The following is a 22530-nucleotide window of genomic DNA, read 5'->3' as shown; positions in this document are numbered from 1 at the left end:
ACGTCAGACAGTGTCCCCCTTTTTACACATTACGGCAGACAGCGTCCCCCATTTTACACATTACGGCAGACAGCATCCCCTTTTTTACACATTATGGCAGATAGTCCCCCATTTTACACATTACGGCAGATAGTCCCCCTTTTTACACATTACGGCAGACAGCGTCCCCCTTTTAACATATTACAGCAGTCAGCATCCCTTTTTTACACATTACAGCAGACAGAGTCCCCCATTTTACACATTACAGCAGACAGAGTCCCCCTTTTTACACATTACGGCAGACTGCGTCCCCTTTTTATGCATTACGGCAGTCTGCGCCCCTTTTTTACACATTACGTCAGACAGTGTCCCCCGTTTTACACATTATGGCAGACAGCATCCCCCTTTTTACACATTACGGCAGACAGCGTCCCCTTTTTACACATTATGTCAGACAGTGTCCCCCTTTTTACACATTCCGGCAGACAGCATCCCCCTTTTTACACATTATGTCAGACAGTGTCCCCCTTTTTACACATTACGGCAGACAGCGTCCCCCTTTTTACACATTACGGCAAGCAGGGTCCCCTTTTTACACATTATGGCAGACAGCGTCCCCTTTTTACACATTACGGCAGACAGCGTCCCCTTTTTTACACATTACGGCAGATAGTCCCCCGTTTTACACATTACGGCAGATAGTCCCCCTTTATACACATTACGGCAGACAGCGTCCCCCTTTTTACACATTAGAAAGAATAGATAGATAGATAGATATGCCACTGAAGAGGTGAAATGCCTCTGGCTTTGGGCCCCTTGACAGCAGTGGGCCCCAGTGCAAGGTACTGCTTGCACAGGCGGTAGTTCCGCCACTGGCTGTGTTCTCTGTGATAATCCATGTTAATAAACGTTCAAAAGTACATAAAATTGACTTTAAAGCTGCATATCTAACATTAAAAATAAATATTTAAAAGTGGGATTAAAAAACCTCACAGTGATTAAAATGATTCTAGGGAATATTAGGCAGTGGCCACTTTCAAGACGAATTGTAAAGAAAAAATATTCAGTACTCATAACTGAACACTGGAGGGTAGTACGGTATTTCATTACAAGTACAGGCAGCATTACAAGCGCAGCAGTGTGATGTGCCGGGCGGACACTAGAGGGCGCTGTGCTATATGAAGATGAGTTTGGAGTTCTCACAAATCTCAGTAATGTTACTTTGTTGATCAACTTTTCCTTTTCCTCGATAGCCCTGATTAGACCTTATTCTGTAGCTGCCATGTGACAGTCATCATGAAGCCAGAATAAACGGCAAAAAGAGGAAAGAAATATATCAAGTGCGGACATTAACCACAATGTGATCCTTAAACGAGGCACTTCATATTCACTTCTTATTCCTGCTCCAGCTTCTTATTCACTTCTTATTCCTGCTCCAGCTTATTCACTTCTTATTCCTGCTCCAGCTTCTTATACCCCTTTCACACCGCACAAATAACCCGGTATCGACCCGGCATATTGCCGGGTCGACACGGGTCAGTGTGCGGTGTGAAACCACCATGTCGGATTTCCCGGGTCGCCTAACCTGGTAATTCAAACCGGGTTATAAGCAGCGTTATGTAAACGGATTCCCAGCTCGAGAAGATCAGGGACCCGTGTACCAAATAGGGAGAGGCAGCGCTGAGAAGAGCTCATCCCCGAGCGCCGCCTCCGCCCACACCGCCGGCTCCACCCCCTGCCACTGTGGCAACCGACCCGGCAATATGCCAGGTCTGGAAGCCAGCAGAAGAGGTAGGAGAGTCTCCAATGCCTGATCCCATCGGGGAAGGACCTGTTTCCAATTCCCGGTGGGATCCGGCATTGGAGATGTGAAAAGGGTAATATTCACTTCTTATTCCTCCTCCAGCTTCTTATTCACTTCTTATTCCTGCTCCAGCTCCTTATTCACTTCTTATCCCGCCTCCAGCTTCTTATTCACTTCTTATTCCTGCTCCAGCTTCTTATTCACTACTTATTCCTGCTCCAGCTTCTTATTCACTTCTTATTCCTACTCCAGCTTCTTATTCACTTCTTATTCCTGCTCCAGCTCCTTATTCACTTCTTATTCCTGCTCCAGCTCCTTATTCACTTTTTGTTTCTCCTCCAGCTTCTTATTCACTTCTTATCCCTCCTCCAGCTTCTTATTCACTTCTTATTCCTGCTCCAGCTTCTTATTCACGTCTTATTCCTGCTCCAGCTTCTTATTCACTTCTTATTCCTCCTCTAGCTTCTTATTCACTTCTTATTCCTCCTCCAGCTTCTTATTCACGTCTTATTCCTGCTCCAGCTTCTTATTCACTTCTTATTCCTCCTCTAGCTTCTTATTCACTTCTTATTCCTCCTCCAGCTTCTTATTCACGTCTTATTCCTGCTCCAGCTTCTTATTCACTTCTTGTTCCTCCTCCAGCTCCTTATTCACTTCTTATCCCTCCTCCAGCTTCTTATTCACTTCTTGTTCCTCCTCCAGCTCCTTATTCACTTCTTATTCCTCCTCCAGCTTCTTATTCACTTCTTATCCCTCCTCCAGCTTCTTATTCACTTCTTATTCCTGCTCCAGCTCCTTATTCACTTCTTATTCCTGCTCCAGCTCCTTATTCACTTCTTATTCCTCCTCCAGCTTCTTATTCACGTCTTATTCCTGCTCCAGCTTCTTATTCACTTCTTATTCCTGCTCCAGCTCCTTATTCACTTCTTATTCCTGCTCCAGCTCCTTATTCACTTTTTGTTTCTCCTCCAGCTTCTTATTCACTTCTTATCCCTCCTCCAGCTTCTTATTCACTTCTTATTCCTGCTCCAGCTTCTTATTCACTTCTTGTTCCTCCTCCAGCTTCTTATTCACTTCTTATCCCTCCTCCAGCTTCTTATTCACTTCTTATTCCTGCTCCAGCTCCTTATTCACTTCTTATTCCTGCTCCAGCTCCTTATTCACGTCTTATTCCTGCTCCAGCTTCTTATTCACTTCTTATTCCTGCTCCAGCTTCTTATTCACTTCTTATTCCTACTCCAGCTTCTTATTCACTTCTTATTCCGGCTCCAGCTCCTTATTCACTTCTTATTCCTGCTCCAGCTCCTTATTCACGTCTTATTCCTGCTCCAGCTCCTTATTCACTTCTTATCCCTCCTCCAGCTTCTTATTCACTTCTTATTCCTGCTCCAGCTTCTTATTCACTTCTTATCCCTCCTCCAGCTTCTTATTCACTTCTTATTCCTCCTCTAGCTTCTTATTCACTTCTTATTCCTCCTCCAGCTTCTTATTCACTTCTTGTTCCTCCTCCAGCTTCTTATTCACTTCTTATTCCTGCTCCAGCTTCTTATTCACTTCTTGTTCCTCCTCCAGCTTCTTATTCACTTCTTATTCCTGCTCCAGCTTCTTATTCACTTCTTATTCCTGCTCCAGCTCCTTATTCACTTCTTATTCCTGCTCCAGCTCCTTATTCACGTCTTATTCCTGCTCCAGCTTCTTATTCACTTCTTATTCCTGCTCCAGCTTCTTATTCACGTCTTATTCCTGCTCCAGCTCCTTATTCACTTCTTATCCCTCCTCCAGCTTCTTATTCACTTCTTATTCCTGCTCCAGCTCCTTATTCACTTCTTATTCCTGCTCCAGCTCCTTATTCACGTCTTATTCCTGCTCCAGCTTCTTATTCACTTCTTATTCCTGCTCCAGCTTCTTATTCACGTCTTATTCCTGCTCCAGCTCCTTATTCACTTCTTATTCCTGCTTCAGCTTCTTATTCACTTCTTATTCCTGCTTCAGCTCCTTATTCACTTCTTATTCCTGATCCAGCTCCTTATTCACTTCTTATTCCTGCTCCAGCTCCTTATTCACTTCTTATTCCTGTTCCAGCTCCTTATTCACTTCTTATTCCTGCTCCAGCTTCTTATTCACTTCTTATTCCTGCTCCAGCTTCTTATTCACTTCTTTTTCCTGTTCCAGCTCCTTATTTACTTATTACTCCTGCTCCAGCTCCTTATTCACTTCTTATTTTTGCTTCATCTCCTTATTCACGTCTTATTCCTGCTCCAGCTTCTTATTCACTTCTTATTCCTGCTCCAGCTTCTTATTCACTTCTTATTTTTGCTTCATCTCCTTATTCACGTCTTATTCCTGCTCCAGCTTCTTATTCACTTCTTATTCCTGCTCCAGCTTCTTATTCACTTCTTATTCCTGCTCCAGCTTCTTATTCACTTCTTATTCCTGCTCCAGCTTCTTATACCCCTTTCACACCGCACAAATAACCCGGTATCGACCCGGCATATTGCCGGGTCGACACGGGTCAGTGTGCGGTGTGAAACCACCATGTCGGATTTCCCGGGTCGCCTAACCTGGTAATTCAAACCAGGTTATAAGCAGCGTTATGTAAACGGATTCCCAGCTCGAGAAGATCAGGGACCCGTGTACCAAATAGGGAGAGGCAGCGCTGAGAAGAGCTCATCCCCGAGCGCCGCCTCCTACCACACCGCCGGCTCCACCCCCTGCCACTGTGGCAACCGACCCGGCAATATGCCAGGTCTGGAAGCCAGCAGAAGAGGTAGGAGAGTCTCCAATGCCTGATCCCATCGGGGAAGGACCTGTTTCCAATTCCCGGTGGGATCCGGCATTGGAGATGTGAAAAGGGTAATATTCACTTCTTATTCCTCCTCCAGCTTCTTATTCACTTCTTATTCCTGCTCCAGCTCCTTATTCACTTCTTATCCTGCCTCCAGCTTCTTATTCACTTCTTATTCCTGCTCCAGCTTCTTATTCACTACTTATTCCTCCTCCAGCTTCTTATTCACTTCTTATTCCTGCTCCAGCTCCTTATTCACTTCTTATCCCGCCTCCAGCTTCTTATTCACTTCTTATTCCTGCTCCAGCTTCTTATTCACTTCTTATTCCTACTCCAGCTTCTTATTCACTTCTTATTCCTGCTCCAGCTCCTTATTCACTTCTTATTCCTGCTCCAGCTCCTTATTCACTTTTTGTTTCTCCTCCAGCTTCTTATTCACTTCTTATTCCTGCTCCAGCTTCTTATTCACTTCTTATTCCTGCTCCAGCTTCTTATTCACTTCTTATTCCTCCTCTAGCTTCTTATTCACTTCTTATTCCTCCTCCAGCTTCTTATTCACTTCTTGTTCCTCCTCCAGCTTCTTATTCACTTCTTATCCCTCCTCCAGCTTCTTATTCACTTCTTATTCCTGCTCCAGCTCCTTATTCACTTCTTATTCCTGCTCCAGCTCCTTATTCACGTCTTATTCCTGCTCCAGCTTCTTATTCACTTCTCATTCCTGCTCCAGCTTCTTATTCACGTCTTATTCCTGCTCCAGCTCCTTATTCACTTCTTATTCCTGCTTCAGCTTCTTATTCATTTCTTATTCCTGCTTCAGCTCCTTATTCACTTCTTATTCCTCCTCCAGCTCCTTATTCACTTCTTATTCCTGCTCCAGCTTCTTATTCACTTCTTATTCCTGCTCCAGCTTCTTATTCACTTCTTTTTCCTGTTCCAGCTCCTTATTTACTTATTACTCCTGCTCCAGCTTCTTACTTCTTATTCCTCCTCCAGCTTCTTATTCACTTCTTATTCCTCCTCCAGCTTCTTATTCACTTCTTATTCCTGCTCCAGCTTCTTATTCACTTCTTATTTTTGCTTCATCTCCTTATTCACGTCTTATTCCTGCTCCAGCTTCTTATTCACTTCTTATTCCTGCTCCAGCTTCTTATTCACTTCTTATTCCTGCTCCAGCTTATTCACTTCTTATTCCTGCTCCAGCTTCTTATACCCCTTTCACACCGCACAAATAACCCGGTATCGACCCGGCATATTGCCGGGTCGACACGGGTCAGTGTGCGGTGTGAAACCACCATGTCGGATTTCCCGGGTCGCCTAACCTGGTAATTCAAACCGGGTTATAAGCAGCGTTATGTAAACGGATTCCCAGCTCGAGAAGATCAGGGACCCGTGTACCAAATAGGGAGAGGCAGCGCTGAGAAGAGCTCATCCCCGAGCGCCGCCTCCGCCCACACCGCCGGCACCACCCCCTGCCACTGTGGCAACCGACCCGGCAATATGCCAGGTCTGGAAGCCAGCAGAAGAGGTAGGAGAGTCTCCAATGCCTGATCCCATCGGGGAAGGACCTGTTTCCAATTCCCGGTGGGATCCGGCATTGGAGATGTGAAAAGGGTAATATTCACTTCTTATTCCTCCTCCAGCTTCTTATTCACTTCTTATTCCTGCTCCAGCTCCTTATTCACTTCTTATCCCGCCTCCAGCTTCTTATTCACTTCTTATTCCTGCTCCAGCTTCTTATTCACTACTTATTCCTCCTCCAGCTTCTTATTCACTTCTTATTCCTGCTCCAGCTCCTTATTCACTTCTTATCCCGCCTCCAGCTTCTTATTCACTTCTTGTTCCTGCTCCAGCTTCTTATTCACTTCTTATTCCTGCTCCAGCTCCTTATTCACTTCTTATTCCTGCTCCAGTTCCTTATTCACTTTTTGTTTCTCCTCCAGCTTCTTATTCACTTCTTATCCCTCCTCCAGCTTCTTATTCACTTCTTATTCCTGCTCCAGCTTCTTATTCACTTCTTATTCCTGCTCCAGCTTCTTATTCACTTCTTATTCCTGCTCCAGCTTCTTATTCACTTCTTATTCCTGCTCCAGCTTCTTATTCACTTCTTATTCCTCCTCTAGCTTCTTATTCACTTCTTATTTCTCCTCCAGCTCCTTATTCACTTCTTATTCCTGCTCCAGCTTCTTATTCACTTCTTGTTCCTCCTCCAGCTTCTTATTCACTTCTTATCCCTCCTCCAGCTTCTTATTCACTTCTTATTCCTGCTCCAGCTCCTTATTCACTTCTTATTCCTGCTCCAGCTCCTTATTCACGTCTTATTCCTGCTCCAGCTTCTTATTCACTTCTTATTCCTGCTCCAGCTTCTTATTCACGTCTTATTCCTGCTCCAGCTCCTTATTCACTTCTTATTCCTGCTTCAGCTTCTTATTCACTTCTTATTCCTGCTTCAGCTCCTTATTCACTTCTTATTCCTCCTCCAGCTCCTTATTCACTTCTTATTCCTGCTCCAGCTCCTTATTAACTTCTTATTCCTGTTCCAGCTCCTTATTCACTTCTTATTCCTGCTCCAGCTTCTTATTCACTTCTTATTCCTGCTCCAGCTTCTTATTCACTTCTTTTTCCTGTTCCAGCTCCTTATTTACTTATTACTCCTGCTCCAGCTTCTTACTTCTTATTCCTCCTCCAGCTTCTTATTCACTTCTTATTCCTCCTCCAGCTTCTTATTCACTTCTTATTCCTGCTCCAGCTTCTTATTCACTTCTTATTTTTGCTTCATCTCCTTATTCACGTCTTATTCCTGCTCCAGCTTCTTATTCACTTCTTATTCCTCCTCCAGCTTCTTATTCACTTCTTATTCCTGCTCCAGCTCCTTATTCACTTTTTGTTCCTCCTCCAGCTTCTTATTCACTTCTTATCCCTCCTCCAGCTTCTTATTCACTTCTTATTCCTACTCCAGCTTCTTGTTCACTTCTTATTCCTGCTCCAGCTTCTTATTCACTTCTTATTCCTGCTTCTTTTTCACTCCTTATTCCTGCTCCAGCTTCTTATTCACTTCTTATTCCTGCTCCAGCTTCTTATTCACTTCTTTTTCCTGTTCCAGCTCCTTATTTACTTATTACTCCTGCTCCAGCTTCTTACTTCTTATTCCTCCTCCAGCTTCTTATTCACTTCTTATTCCTCCTCCAGCTTCTTATTCACTTCTTATTCCTGCTCCAGCTTCTTATTCACTTCTTATTTTTGCTTCATCTCCTTATTCACGTCTTATTCCTGCTCCAGCTTCTTATTCACTTCTTATTCCTGCTCCAGCTTCTTATTCACTTCTTATTCCTGCTCCAGCTTCTTATACCCCTTTCTCACCGCACAAATAACCCGGTATCGACCCGGCATATTGCCGGGTCGACACGGGTCAGTGTGCGGTGTGAAACCACCATGTCGGATTTCCCGGGTCGCCTAACCTGGTAATTCAAACCAGGTTATAAGCAGCGTTATGTAAACGGATTCCCAGCTCGAGAAGATCAGGGACCCGTGTACCAAATAGGGAGAGGCAGCGCTGAGAAGAGCTCATCCCCGAGCGCCGCCTCCGCCCACACCGCCGGCTCCACCCCCTGCCACTGTGGCAACCGACCCGGCAATATGCCAGGTCTGGAAGCCAGCAGAAGAGGTAGGAGAGTCTCCAATGCCTGATCCCATCGGGGAAGGACCTGTTTCCAATTCCCGGTGGGATCCGGCATTGGAGATGTGAAAAGGGTAATATTCACTTCTTATTCCTCCTCCAGCTTCTTATTCACTTCTTATTCCTGCTCCAGCTCCTTATTCACTTCTTATCCTGCCTCCAGCTTCTTATTCACTTCTTATTCCTGCTCCAGCTTCTTATTCACTACTTATTCCTCCTCCAGCTTCTTATTCACTTCTTATTCCTGCTCCAGCTCCTTATTCACTTCTTATCCCGCCTCCAGCTTCTTATTCACTTCTTATTCCTGCTCCAGCTTCTTATTCACTTCTTATTCCTACTCCAGCTTCTTATTCACTTCTTATTCCTGCTCCAGCTCCTTATTCACTTCTTATTCCTGCTCCAGCTCCTTATTCACTTTTTGTTTCTCCTCCAGCTTCTTATTCACTTCTTATCCCTCCTCCAGCTTCTTATTCACTTCTTATTCCTGCTCCAGCTTCTTATTCACTTCTTATTCCTCCTCTAGCTTCTTATTCACTTCTTATTCCTCCTCCAGCTTCTTATTCACTTCTTGTTCCTCCTCCAGCTTCTTATTCACTTCTTATCCCTCCTCCAGCTTCTTATTCACTTCTTATTCCTGCTCCAGCTCCTTATTCACGTCTTATTCCTGCTCCAGCTTCTTATTCACTTCTCATTCCTGCTCCAGCTTCTTATTCACGTCTTATTCCTGCTCCAGCTCCTTATTCACTTCTTATTCCTGCTTCAGCTTCTTATTCATTTCTTATTCCTGCTTCAGCTCCTTATTCACTTCTTATTCCTCCTCCAGCTCCTTATTCACTTCTTATTCCTGCTCCAGCTTCTTATTCACTTCTTATTCCTGCTCCAGCTTCTTATTCACTTCTTTTTCCTGTTCCAGCTCCTTATTTACTTATTACTCCTGCTCCAGCTTCTTACTTCTTATTCCTCCTCCAGCTTCTTATTCACTTCTTATTCCTCCTCCAGCTTCTTATTCACTTCTTATTCCTGCTCCAGCTTCTTATTCACTTCTTATTTTTGCTTCATCTCCTTATTCACGTCTTATTCCTGCTCCAGCTTCTTATTCACTTCTTATTCCTGCTCCAGCTTCTTATTCACTTCTTATTCCTGCTCCAGCTTATTCACTTCTTATTCCTGCTCCAGCTTCTTATACCCCTTTCACACCGCACAAATAACCCGGTATCGACCCGGCATATTGCCGGGTCGACACGGGTCAGTGTGCGGTGTGAAACCACCATGTCGGATTTCCCGGGTCGCCTAACCTGGTAATTCAAACCGGGTTATAAGCAGCGTTATGTAAACGGATTCCCAGCTCGAGAAGATCAGGGACCCGTGTACCAAATAGGGAGAGGCAGCGCTGAGAAGAGCTCATCCCCGAGCGCCGCCTCCGCCCACACCGCCGGCACCACCCCCTGCCACTGTGGCAACCGACCCGGCAATATGCCAGGTCTGGAAGCCAGCAGAAGAGGTAGGAGAGTCTCCAATGCCTGATCCCATCGGGGAAGGACCTGTTTCCAATTCCCGGTGGGATCCGGCATTGGAGATGTGAAAAGGGTAATATTCACTTCTTATTCCTCCTCCAGCTTCTTATTCACTTCTTATTCCTGCTCCAGCTCCTTATTCACTTCTTATCCCGCCTCCAGCTTCTTATTCACTTCTTATTCCTGCTCCAGCTTCTTATTCACTACTTATTCCTCCTCCAGCTTCTTATTCACTTCTTATTCCTGCTCCAGCTCCTTATTCACTTCTTATCCCGCCTCCAGCTTCTTATTCACTTCTTGTTCCTGCTCCAGCTTCTTATTCACTTCTTATTCCTGCTCCAGCTCCTTATTCACTTCTTATTCCTGCTCCAGCTTCTTATTCACTTCTTATTCCTACTCCAGCTTCTTATTCACTTCTTATTCCTGCTCCAGCTCCTTATTCACTTCTTATTCCTGCTCCAGCTTCTTATTCACTTTTTGTTTCTCCTCCAGCTTCTTATTCACTTCTTATCCCTCCTCCAGCTTCTTATTCACTTCTTATTCCTGCTCCAGCTTCTTATTCACTTCTTATTCCTCCTCTAGCTTCTTATTCACTTCTTATTCCTCCTCCAGCTTCTTATTCACTTCTTGTTCCTCCTCCAGCTTCTTATTCACTTCTTGTTCCTCCTCCAGCTTCTTATTCACTTCTTATCCCTCCTCCAGCTTCTTATTCACTTCTTATTCCTGCTCCAGCTCCTTATTCACTTCTTATTCCTGCTCCAGCTCCTTATTCACGTCTTATTCCTGCTCCAGCTTCTTATTCATTTCTTATTCCTGCTCCAGCTTCTTATTCACGTCTTATTCCTGCTCCAGCTCCTTATTCACTTCTTATTCCTGCTTCAGCTTCTTATTCACTTCTTATTCCTGCTTCAGCTCCTTATTCACTTCTTATTCCTCCTCCAGCTCCTTATTCACTTCTTATTCCTGCTCCAGCTCCTTATTAACTTCTTATTCCTGTTCCAGCTCCTTATTCACTTCTTATTCCTGCTCCAGCTTCTTATTCACTTCTTATTCCTGCTCCAGCTTCTTATTCACTTCTTTTTCCTGTTCCAGCTCCTTATTTACTTATTACTCCTGCTCCAGCTTCTTACTTCTTATTCCTCCTCCAGCTTCTTATTCACTTCTTATTCCTCCTCCAGCTTCTTATTCACTTCTTATTCCTGCTCCAGCTTCTTATTCACTTCTTATTTTTGCTTCATCTCCTTATTCACGTCTTATTCCTGCTCCAGCTTCTTATTCACTTCTTATTCCTCCTCCAGCTTCTTATTCACTTCTTATTCCTGCTCCAGCTCCTTATTCACTTTTTGTTCCTCCTCCAGCTTCTTATTCACTTCTTATCCCTCCTCCAGCTTCTTATTCACTTCTTATTCCTACTCCAGCTTCTTGTTCACTTCTTATTCCTGCTCCAGCTTCTTATTCACTTCTTATTCCTGCTTCTTTTTCACTCCTTATTCCTGCTCCAGCTTCTTATTCACTTCTTATTCCTGCTCCAGCTTCTTATTCACTTCTTATTCCTCCTCCAGCTTCTTATTCACTTCTTATTCCTCCTCCAGTTTCTTATTCACTTCTTATTCCTGCTCCAGCTCCTTATTCACTTCTTATTCCTGCTCCAGCTTCTTATTCACTTCTTATTCCTGCTCCAGCTCCTTATTCACTTCTTATTCCTGCTTCAGCTTCTTATTCACCTCTTATTCCTGCTTCAGCTCCTTATTCACTTCTTATTCCTCCTCCAGCTCCTTATTCACTTCTTATTCCTGCTCCAGCTCCTTATTAACTTCTTATTCCTGTTCCAGCTCCTTATTCACTTCTTATTCCTGCTCCAGCTTCTTATTCACTTCTTATTCCTGCTCCAGCTTCTTATTCACTTCTTATTCCTGCTCCAGCTTCTTATTCACTTCTTTTTCCTGTTCCAGCTCCTTATTCACTTCTTACTCCTGCTCCAGCTTCTTACTTCTTATTCCTCCTCCAGCTTCTTATTCACTTCTTATTCCTCCTCCAGCTTCATATTCACTTCTTATTCCTGCTCCAGCTTCTTATTCACTTCTTATTTTTGCTTCATCTCCTTATTCACGTCTTATTCCTGCTCCAGCTTCTTATTCACTTCTTATTCCTCCTCCAGCTTCTTATTCACTTCTTATTCCTCCTCTAGCTTCTTATTCACTTCTTATTCCTCCTCCAGCTTCTTATTCACTTCCTGTTCCTCCTCCAGCTTCTTATTCACTTCTTATCCCTCCTCCAGCTTCTTATTCACTTCTTATTCCTGCTCCAGCTCCTTATTCACTTCTTATTCCTGCTCCAGCTTCTTATTCACGTCTTATTCCTGCTCCAGCTCCTTATTCACTTCTTATTCCTGCTTCAGCTTCTTATTCACTTCTTATTCCTGCTTCAGCTCCTTATTCACTTCTTATTCCTCCTCCAGCTCCTTATTCACTTCTTATTCCTGCTCCAGCTCCTTATTAACTTCTTATTCCTGTTCCAGCTCCTTATTCACTTCTTATTCCTGCTCCAGCTTCTTATTCACTTCTTATTCCTGCTCCAGCTTCTTATTCACTTCTTTTTCCTGTTCCAGCTCCTTATTTACTTATTACTCATGCTCCAGCTTCTTACTTCTTATTCCTCCTCCAGCTTCTTATTCACTTCTTATTCCTCCTCCAGCTTCTTATTCACTTCTTATTCCTGCTCCAGCTTCTTATTCACTTCTTATTTTTGCTTCATCTCCTTATTCACGTCTTATTCCTGCTCCAGCTTCTTATTCACTTCTTATTCCTCCTCCAGCTTCTTATTCACTTCTTATTCCTCCTCTAGCTTCTTATTCACTTCTTATTCCTCCTCCAGCTTCTTATTCACTTCTTGTTCCTCCTCCAGCTTCTTATTCACTTCTTATCCCTCCTCCAGCTTCTTATTCACTTCTTATTCCTGCTCCAGCTCCTTATTCACTTCTTATTCCTGCTCCAGCTCCTTATTCACGTCTTATTCCTGCTCCAGCTTCTTATTCACTTCTTATTCCTGCTCCAGCTTCTTATTCACGTCTTATTCCTGCTCCAGCTCCTTATTCACTTCTTATTCCTGCTTCAGCTTCTTATTCACCTCTTATTCCTGCTTCAGCTCCTTATTCACTTCTTATTCCTCCTCCAGCTCCTTATTCACTTCTTATTCCTGCTCCAGCTCCTTATTAACTTCTTATTCCTGTTCCAGCTCCTTATTCACTTCTTATTCCTGCTCCAGCTTCTTATTCACTTCTTATTCCTGCTCCAGCTTCTTATTCACTTCTTTTTCCTGTTCCAGCTCCTTATTTACTTATTACTCCTGCTCCAGCTTCTTACTTCTTATTCCTCCTCCAGCTTCTTATTCACTTCTTATTCCTCCTCCAGCTTCTTATTCACTTCTTATTCCTGCTCCAGCTTCTTATTCACTTCTTATTCCTCCTCCAGCTTCTTATTCACTTCTTATTCCTGCTCCAGCTCCTTATTCACTTTTTGTTCCTCCTCCAGCTTCTTATTCACTTCTTATCCCTCCTCCAGCTTCTTATTCACTTCTTATTCCTGCTCCAGCTTCTTATTCACTTCTTATTCCTGCTTCTTTTCACTCCTTATTCCTGCTCCAGCTTCTTATTCACTTCTTATTCCTGCTCCAGCTTCTTATTCACTTCTTATTCCTCCTCCAGCTTCTTATTCACTTCTTATTCCTCCTCCAGTTTCTTATTCACTTCTTATTCCTGCTCCAGCTCCTTATTCACTTCTTATTCCTGCTCCAGCTTCTTATTCACTTCTTATTCCTGCTCCAGCTCCTTATTCACTTCTTATTCCTGCTTCAGCGTCTTATTCACCTCTTATTCCTGCTTCAGCTCCTTATTCACTTCTTATTCCTCCTCCAGCTCCTTATTCACTTCTTATTCCTGCTCCAGCTCCTTATTAACTTCTTATTCCTGTTCCAGCTCCTTATTCACTTCTTATTCCTGCTCCAGCTTCTTATTCACTTCTTTTTCCTGCTCCAGCTTCTTATTCACTTCTTATTCCTGCTCCAGCTTCTTATTCACTTCTTTTTCCTGTTCCAGCTCCTTATTCACTTCTTACTCCTGCTCCAGCTTCTTACTTCTTATTCCTCCTCCAGCTTCTTATTCACTTCTTATTCCTCCTCCAGCTTCTTATTCACTTCTTATTCCTGCTCCAGCTTCTTATTCACGTCTTATTCCTGCTCCAGCTTCTTATTCACGTCTTATTCCTGCTCCAGCTTCTTATTCACTTCTTATTTTTGCTTCATTCTCCTTATTCACGTCTTATTCCTGCTCCAGCTTCTTATTCACTTCTTATTCCTCCTCCAGCTTCTTATTCACTTCTTATTCCTGCTCCAGCTCCTTATTCACTTCTTATTCCTGCTCCAGCTTCTTATTCACTTCTTATTCCTGCTCCAGCTCCTTATTCACTTCTTATTCCTGCTCCAGCTCCTTATTCACTTCTTATTCCTGCTCCAGCTCCTTATTCACTTCTTATTCCTGCTCCAGCTCCTTATTCACTTCTTATTCCTCCTCCAGCTCCTTATTCACTTCTTATTCCTGCTCCAGCTCCTTATTAACTTCTTATTCCTGTTCCAGCTCCTTATTCACTTCTTATTCCTGCTCCAGCTTCTTATTCACTTCTTATTCCTGTTCCAGCTCCTTATTCACTTCTTATTCCTGCTCCAGCTTCTTACTTCTTATTCCTCCTCCAGCTTCTTATTCACTTCTTATTTCTCCTCCAGCTTCTTATTCACTTCTTATTCCTGCTCCAGCTTCTTATTCACTTCTTATTTTTGCTTCATCTCCTTATTCACGTCTTATTCCTGCTCCAGCTTCTAATTCACTTCTTATTCCTGCTCCAGCTCCTTATTCACTTCATATTCTTGTTCCAGCTCCTTATTCACTTCTTATTCCTCTTCCAGCTTCTTATTCACTTCTTATTCCTCTTCCAGCTTCTTATTCACTTCTTATTCCTCTTCCAGCTTCTTATTCACTTCTTATTCTTGTTCCAGCTTCTTATTAACTTCTTATTCCTCCTCCAGCTTCTTATTCACGTCTTATTCCTGCTCCAGCTTCTTATTCCCTTCTTATTCATGCTCCAGCTCCTTATTCACTTCTTATTCCTGCTCCAGCTTCTTATTCACTTCTTATTCCTCCTCCAGCTTTTTATTCACTTCTTATTCCTCCTCCAGTTTCTTATTCACTTCTTATTCCTGCTCCACCTCCTTATTCACTTCTTATTCCTGCTCCAGCTTCTTATTCACTTCTTATTCCTCCTCTAGCTTCTTATTCACTTCTTATTCCTCCTCCAGCTTCTTATTCACTTCTTGTTCCTCCTCCAGCTTCTTATTCACTTCTTGTTCCTCCTCCAGCTTCTTATTCACTTCTTATCCCTCCTCCAGCTTCTTATTCACTTCTTATTCCTGCTCCAGCTCCTTATTCACTTCTTATTCCTGCTCCAGCTCCTTATTCACGTCTTATTCCTGCTCCAGCTTCTTATTCATTTCTTATTCCTGCTCCAGCTTCTTATTCACGTCTTATTCCTGCTCCAGCTCCTTATTCACTTCTTATTCCTGCTTCAGCTTCTTATTCACTTCTTATTCCTGCTTCAGCTCCTTATTCACTTCTTATTCCTCCTCCAGCTCCTTATTCACTTCTTATTCCTGCTCCAGCTCCTTATTAACTTCTTATTCCTGTTCCAGCTCCTTATTCACTTCTTATTCCTGCTCCAGCTTCTTATTCACTTCTTATTCCTGCTCCAGCTTCTTATTCACTTCTTTTTCCTGTTCCAGCTCCTTATTTACTTATTACTCCTGCTCCAGCTTCTTACTTCTTATTCCTCCTCCAGCTTCTTATTCACTTCTTATTCCTCCTCCAGCTTCTTATTCACTTCTTATTCCTGCTCCAGCTTCTTATTCACTTCTTATTTTTGCTTCATCTCCTTATTCACGTCTTATTCCTGCTCCAGCTTCTTATTCACTTCTTATTCCTCCTCCAGCTTCTTATTCACTTCTTATTCCTGCTCCAGCTCCTTATTCACTTTTTGTTCCTCCTCCAGCTTCTTATTCACTTCTTATCCCTCCTCCAGCTTCTTATTCACTTCTTATTCCTACTCCAGCTTCTTGTTCACTTCTTATTCCTGCTCCAGCTTCTTATTCACTTCTTATTCCTGCTTCTTTTTCACTCCTTATTCCTGCTCCAGCTTCTTATTCACTTCTTATTCCTGCTCCAGCTTCTTATTCACTTCTTATTCCTCCTCCAGCTTCTTATTCACTTCTTATTCCTCCTCCAGTTTCTTATTCACTTCTTATTCCTGCTCCAGCTCCTTATTCACTTCTTATTCCTGCTCCAGCTTCTTATTCACTTCTTATTCCTGCTCCAGCTCCTTATTCACTTCTTATTCCTGCTTCAGCTTCTTATTCACCTCTTATTCCTGCTTCAGCTCCTTATTCACTTCTTATTCCTCCTCCAGCTCCTTATTCACTTCTTATTCCTGCTCCAGCTCCTTATTAACTTCTTATTCCTGTTCCAGCTCCTTATTCACTTCTTATTCCTGCTCCAGCTTCTTATTCACTTCTTATTCCTGCTCCAGCTTCTTATTCACTTCTTATTCCTGCTCCAGCTTCTTATTCACTTCTTTTTCCTGTTCCAGCTCCTTATTCACTTCTTACTCCTGCTCCAGCTTCTTACTTCTTATTCCTCCTCCAGCTTCTTATTCACTTCTTATTCCTCCTCCAGCTTCATATTCACTTCTTATTCCTGCTCCAGCTTCTTATTCACTTCTTATTTTTGCTTCATCTCCTTATTCACGTCTTATTCCTGCTCCAGCTTCTTATTCACTTCTTATTCCTCCTCCAGCTTCTTATTCACTTCTTATTCCTCCTCTAGCTTCTTATTCACTTCTTATTCCTCCTCCAGCTTCTTATTCACTTCCTGTTCCTCCTCCAGCTTCTTATTCACTTCTTATCCCTCCTCCAGCTTCTTATTCACTTCTTATTCCTGCTCCAGCTCCTTATTCACTTCTTATTCCTGCTCCAGCTCCTTATTCACGTCTTATTCCTGCTCCAGCTTCTTATTCACTTCTTATTCCTGCTCCAGCTTCTTATTCACGTCTTATTCCTGCTCCAGCTCCTTATTCACTTCTTATTCCTGCTTCAGCTTCTTATTCACTTCTTATTCCTGCTTCAGCTCCTTATTCACTTCTTATTCCTCCTCCAGCTCCTTATTCACTTCTTATTCCTGCTCCAGCTCCTTATTAACTTCTTATTCCTGTTCCAGCTCCTTATTCACTTCTTATTCCTGCTCCAGCTTCTTATTCACTTCTTATTCCTGCTCCAGCTTCTTATTCACTTCTTTTTCCTGTTCCAGCTCCTTATTTACTTATTACTCATGCTCCAGCTTCTTACTTCTTATTCCTCCTCCAGCTTCTTATTCACTTCTTATTCCTCCTCCAGCTTCTTATTCACTTCTTATTCCTGCTCCAGCTTCTTATTCACTTCTTATTTTTGCTTCATCTCCTTATTCACGTCTTATTCCTGCTCCAGCTTCTTATTCACTTCTTATTTTTGCTTCATCTCCTTATTCACGTCTTATTCCTGCTCCAGCTTCTTATTCACTTCTTATTCCTGCTCCAGCTTCTTATTCACTTCTTATTCCTCCTCCAGCTTCTTATTCACTTCTTGTTCCTCCTCCAGCTTCTTATTCACTTCTTATCCCTCCTCCAGCTTCTTATTCACTTCTTATTCCTGCTCCAGCTCCTTATTCACTTCTTATTCCTGCTCCAGCTCCTTATTCACGTCTTATTCCTGCTCCAGCTTCTTATTCACTTCTTATTCCTGCTCCAGCTTCTTATTCACGTCTTATTCCTGCTCCAGCTCCTTATTCACTTCTTATTCCTGCTTCAGCTTCTTATTCACCTCTTATTCCTGCTTCAGCTCCTTATTCACTTCTTATTCCTCCTCCAGCTCCTTATTCACTTCTTATTCCTGCTCCAGCTCCTTATTAACTTCTTATTCCTGTTCCAGCTCCTTATTCACTTCTTATTCCTGCTCCAGCTTCTTATTCACTTCTTATTCCTGCTCCAGCTTCTTATTCACTTCTTTTTCCTGTTCCAGCTCCTTATTTACTTATTACTCCTGCTCCAGCTTCTTACTTCTTATTCCTCCTCCAGCTTCTTATTCACTTCTTATTCCTCCTCCAGCTTCTTATTCACTTCTTATTCCTGCTCCAGCTTCTTATTCACTTCTTATTCCTCCTCCAGCTTCTTATTCACTTCTTATTCCTGCTCCAGCTCCTTATTCACTTTTTGTTCCTCCTCCAGCTTCTTATTCACTTCTTATCCCTCCTCCAGCTTCTTATTCACTTCTTATTCCTGCTCCAGCTTCTTATTCACTTCTTATTCCTGCTTCTTTTCACTCCTTATTCCTGCTCCAGCTTCTTATTCACTTCTTATTCCTGCTCCAGCTTCTTATTCACTTCTTATTCCTCCTCCAGCTTCTTATTCACTTCTTATTCCTCCTCCAGTTTCTTATTCACTTCTTATTCCTGCTCCAGCTCCTTATTCACTTCTTATTCCTGCTCCAGCTTCTTATTCACTTCTTATTCCTGCTCCAGCTCCTTATTCACTTCTTATTCCTGCTTCAGCGTCTTATTCACCTCTTATTCCTGCTTCAGCTCCTTATTCACTTCTTATTCCTCCTCCAGCTCCTTATTCACTTCTTATTCCTGCTCCAGCTCCTTATTAACTTCTTATTCCTGTTCCAGCTCCTTATTCACTTCTTATTCCTGCTCCAGCTTCTTATTCACTTCTTTTTCCTGCTCCAGCTTCTTATTCACTTCTTATTCCTGCTCCAGCTTCTTATTCACTTCTTTTTCCTGTTCCAGCTCCTTATTCACTTCTTACTCCTGCTCCAGCTTCTTACTTCTTATTCCTCCTCCAGCTTCTTATTCACTTCTTATTCCTCCTCCAGCTTCTTATTCACTTCTTATTCCTGCTCCAGCTTCTTATTCACTTCTTATTTTTGCTTCATTCTCCTTATTCACGTCTTATTCCTGCTCCAGCTTCTTATTCACTTCTTATTCCTCCTCCAGCTTCTTATTCACTTCTTATTCCTGCTCCAGCTCCTTATTCACTTCTTATTCCTGCTCCAGCTTCTTATTCACTTCTTATTCCTGCTCCAGCTCCTTATTCACTTCTTATTCCTGCTCCAGCTCCTTATTCACTTCTTATTCCTGCTCCAGCTCCTTATTCACTTCTTATTCCTGCTCCAGCTCCTTATTCACTTCTTATTCCTCCTCCAGCTCCTTATTCAATTCTTATTCCTGCTTCAGCTTCTTATTCACTTCTTATTCTTGCTCCAGCTCCTTATTCACTTCTTATTCCTGCTCCAGCTTCTTATTCACTTCTTATTCCTGCTTCAGCTCCTTATTCACTTCTTATTCCTCCTCCAGCTCCTTATTCACTTCTTATTCCTGCTCCAGCTCCTTATTAACTTCTTATTCCTGTTCCAGCTCCTTATTCACTTCTTATTCCTGCTCCAGCTTCTTATTCACTTCTTATTCCTGCTCCAGCTTCTTATTCACTTCTTTTTCCTGTTCCAGCTCCTTATTCACTTCTTATTCCTGCTCCAGCTTCTTACTTCTTATTCCTCCTCCAGCTTCTTATTCACTTCTTATTTCTCCTCCAGCTTCTTATTCACTTCTTATTCCTGCTCCAGCTTCTTATTCACTTCTTATTTTTGCTTCATCTCCTTATTCACGTCTTATTCCTGCTCCAGCTTCTAATTCACTTCTTATTCCTGCTCCAGCTCCTTATTCACTTCATATTCTTGTTCCAGCTCCTTATTCACTTCTTATTCCTCTTCCAGCTTCTTATTCACTTCTTATTCCTCTTCCAGCTTCTTATTCACTTCTTATTCCTCTTCCAGCTTCTTATTCACTTCTTATTCTTGTTCCAGCTTCTTATTAACTTCTTATTCCTCCTCCAGCTTCTTATTCACGTCTTATTCCTGCTCCAGCTTCTTATTCCCTTCTTATTCATGCTCCAGCTCCTTATTCACTTCTTATTCCTGCTCCAGCTTCTTATTCACTTCTTATTCCTCCTCCAGCTTTTTATTCACTTCTTATTCCTCCTCCAGTTTCTTATTCACTTCTTATTCCTGCTCCACCTCCTTATTCACTTCTTATTCCTGCTCCAGCTTCTTATTCACTTCTTATTCCTGCTCCAGCTCCTTATTCACTTCTTATTCCTGCTTCAGCTTCTTATTCACCTCTTATTCCTGCTTCAGCTCCTTATTCACTTCTTATTCCTCCTCCAGCTCCTTATTCACTTCTTATTCCTGCTCCAGCTCCTTATTAACTTCTTATTCCTGTTCCAGCTCCTTATTCACTTCTTATTCCTGCTCCAGCTTCTTATTCACTTCTTATTCCTGCTCCAGCTTCTTATTCACTTCTTATTCCTGCTCCAGCTTCTTATTCACTTCTTTTTCCTGTTCCAGCTCCTTATTCACTTCTTACTCCTGCTCCAGCTTCTTACTGCTTATTCCTCCTCCAGCTTCTTATTCACTTCTTATTCCTCCTCCAGCTTCTTATTCACTTCTTATTCCTGCTCCAGCTTCTTATTCACTTCTTATTTTTGCTTCATCTCCTTATTCACGTCTTATTCCTGCTCCAGCTTCTTATTCACTTCTTATTCCTCTTCCAGCTTCTTATTCACTTCTTATTCCTCCTCTAGCTTCTTATTCACTTCTTATTCCTCCTCCAGCTTCTTATTCACTTCTTGTTCCTCCTCCAGCTTCTTATTCACTTCTTATCCCTCCTCCAGCTTCTTATTCACTTCTTATTCCTGCTCCAGCTCCTTATTCACTTCTTATTCCTGCTCCAGCTCCTTATTCACGTCTTATTCCTGCTCCAGCTTCTTATTCACTTCTTATTCCTGCTCCAGCTTCTTATTCACGTCTTATTCCTGCTCCAGCTCCTTATTCACTTTTTATTCCTGCTTCAGCTTCTTATTCACTTCTTATTCCTGCTTCAGCTCCTTATTCACTTCTTATTCCTCCTCCAGCTCCTTATTCACTTCTTATTCCTGCTCCAGCTCCTTATTAACTTCTTATTCCTGTTCCAGCTCCTTATTCACTTCTTATTCCTGCTCCAGCTTCTTATTCACTTCTTATTCCTGCTCCAGCTTCTTATTCACTTCTTTTTCCTGTTCCAGCTCCTTATTTACTTATTACTCCTGCTCCAGCTTCTTACTTCTTATTCCTCCTCCAGCTTCTTATTCACTTCTTATTCCTCCTCCAGCTTCTTATTCACTTCTTATTCCTGCTCCAGCTTCTTATTCACTTCTTATTCCTGCTCCAGCTTCTTATTCACTTCTTATTCCTACTCCAGCTTCTTATTCACTTCTTATTCCTGCTCCAGCTCCTTATTCACTTCTTATTCCTGCTCCAGCTTCTTATTCACTTTTTGTTTCTCCTCCAGCTTCTTATTCACTTCTTATCCCTCCTCCAGCTTCTTATTCACTTCTTATTCCTGCTCCAGCTTCTTATTCACTTCTTATTCCTCCTCTAGCTTCTTATTCACTTCTTATTCCTCCTCCAGCTTCTTATTCACTTCTTGTTCCTCCTCCAGCTTCTTATTCACTTCTTGTTCCTCCTCCAGCTTCTTATTCACTTCTTATCCCTCCTCCAGCTTCTTATTCACTTCTTATTCCTGCTCCAGCTCCTTATTCACTTCTTATTCCTGCTCCAGCTCCTTATTCACGTCTTATTCCTGCTCCAGCTTCTTATTCATTTCTTATTCCTGCTCCAGCTTCTTATTCACGTCTTATTCCTGCTCCAGCTCCTTATTCACTTCTTATTCCTGCTTCAGCTTCTTATTCACTTCTTATTCCTGCTTCAGCTCCTTATTCACTTCTTATTCCTCCTCCAGCTCCTTATTCACTTCTTATTCCTGCTCCAGCTCCTTATTAACTTCTTATTCCTGTTCCAGCTCCTTATTCACTTCTTATTCCTGCTCCAGCTTCTTATTCACTTCTTATTCCTGCTCCAGCTTCTTATTCACTTCTTTTTCCTGTTCCAGCTCCTTATTTACTTATTACTCCTGCTCCAGCTTCTTACTTCTTATTCCTCCTCCAGCTTCTTATTCACTTCTTATTCCTCCTCCAGCTTCTTATTCACTTCTTATTCCTGCTCCAGCTTCTTATTCACTTCTTATTTTTGCTTCATCTCCTTATTCACGTCTTATTCCTGCTCCAGCTTCTTATTCACTTCTTATTCCTCCTCCAGCTTCTTATTCACTTCTTATTCCTGCTCCAGCTCCTTATTCACTTTTTGTTCCTCCTCCAGCTTCTTATTCACTTCTTATCCCTCCTCCAGCTTCTTATTCACTTCTTATTCCTACTCCAGCTTCTTGTTCACTTCTTATTCCTGCTCCAGCTTCTTATTCACTTCTTATTCCTGCTTCTTTTTCACTCCTTATTCCTGCTCCAGCTTCTTATTCACTTCTTATTCCTGCTCCAGCTTCTTATTCACTTCTTATTCCTCCTCCAGCTTCTTATTCACTTCTTATTCCTCCTCCAGTTTCTTATTCACTTCTTATTCCTGCTCCAGCTCCTTATTCACTTCTTATTCCTGCTCCAGCTTCTTATTCACTTCTTATTCCTGCTCCAGCTCCTTATTCACTTCTTATTCCTGCTTCAGCTTCTTATTCACCTCTTATTCCTGCTTCAGCTCCTTATTCACT

This window comes from Pseudophryne corroboree, chromosome 2 (genome assembly GCF_028390025.1).
Source record: "Pseudophryne corroboree isolate aPseCor3 chromosome 2, aPseCor3.hap2, whole genome shotgun sequence".
Classification (NCBI taxonomy): domain Eukaryota; kingdom Metazoa; phylum Chordata; class Amphibia; order Anura; family Myobatrachidae; genus Pseudophryne; species Pseudophryne corroboree.
The sequence above is the reverse complement of the archived record's forward strand: the minus strand, read 5'-3'. Positions refer to the sequence as shown.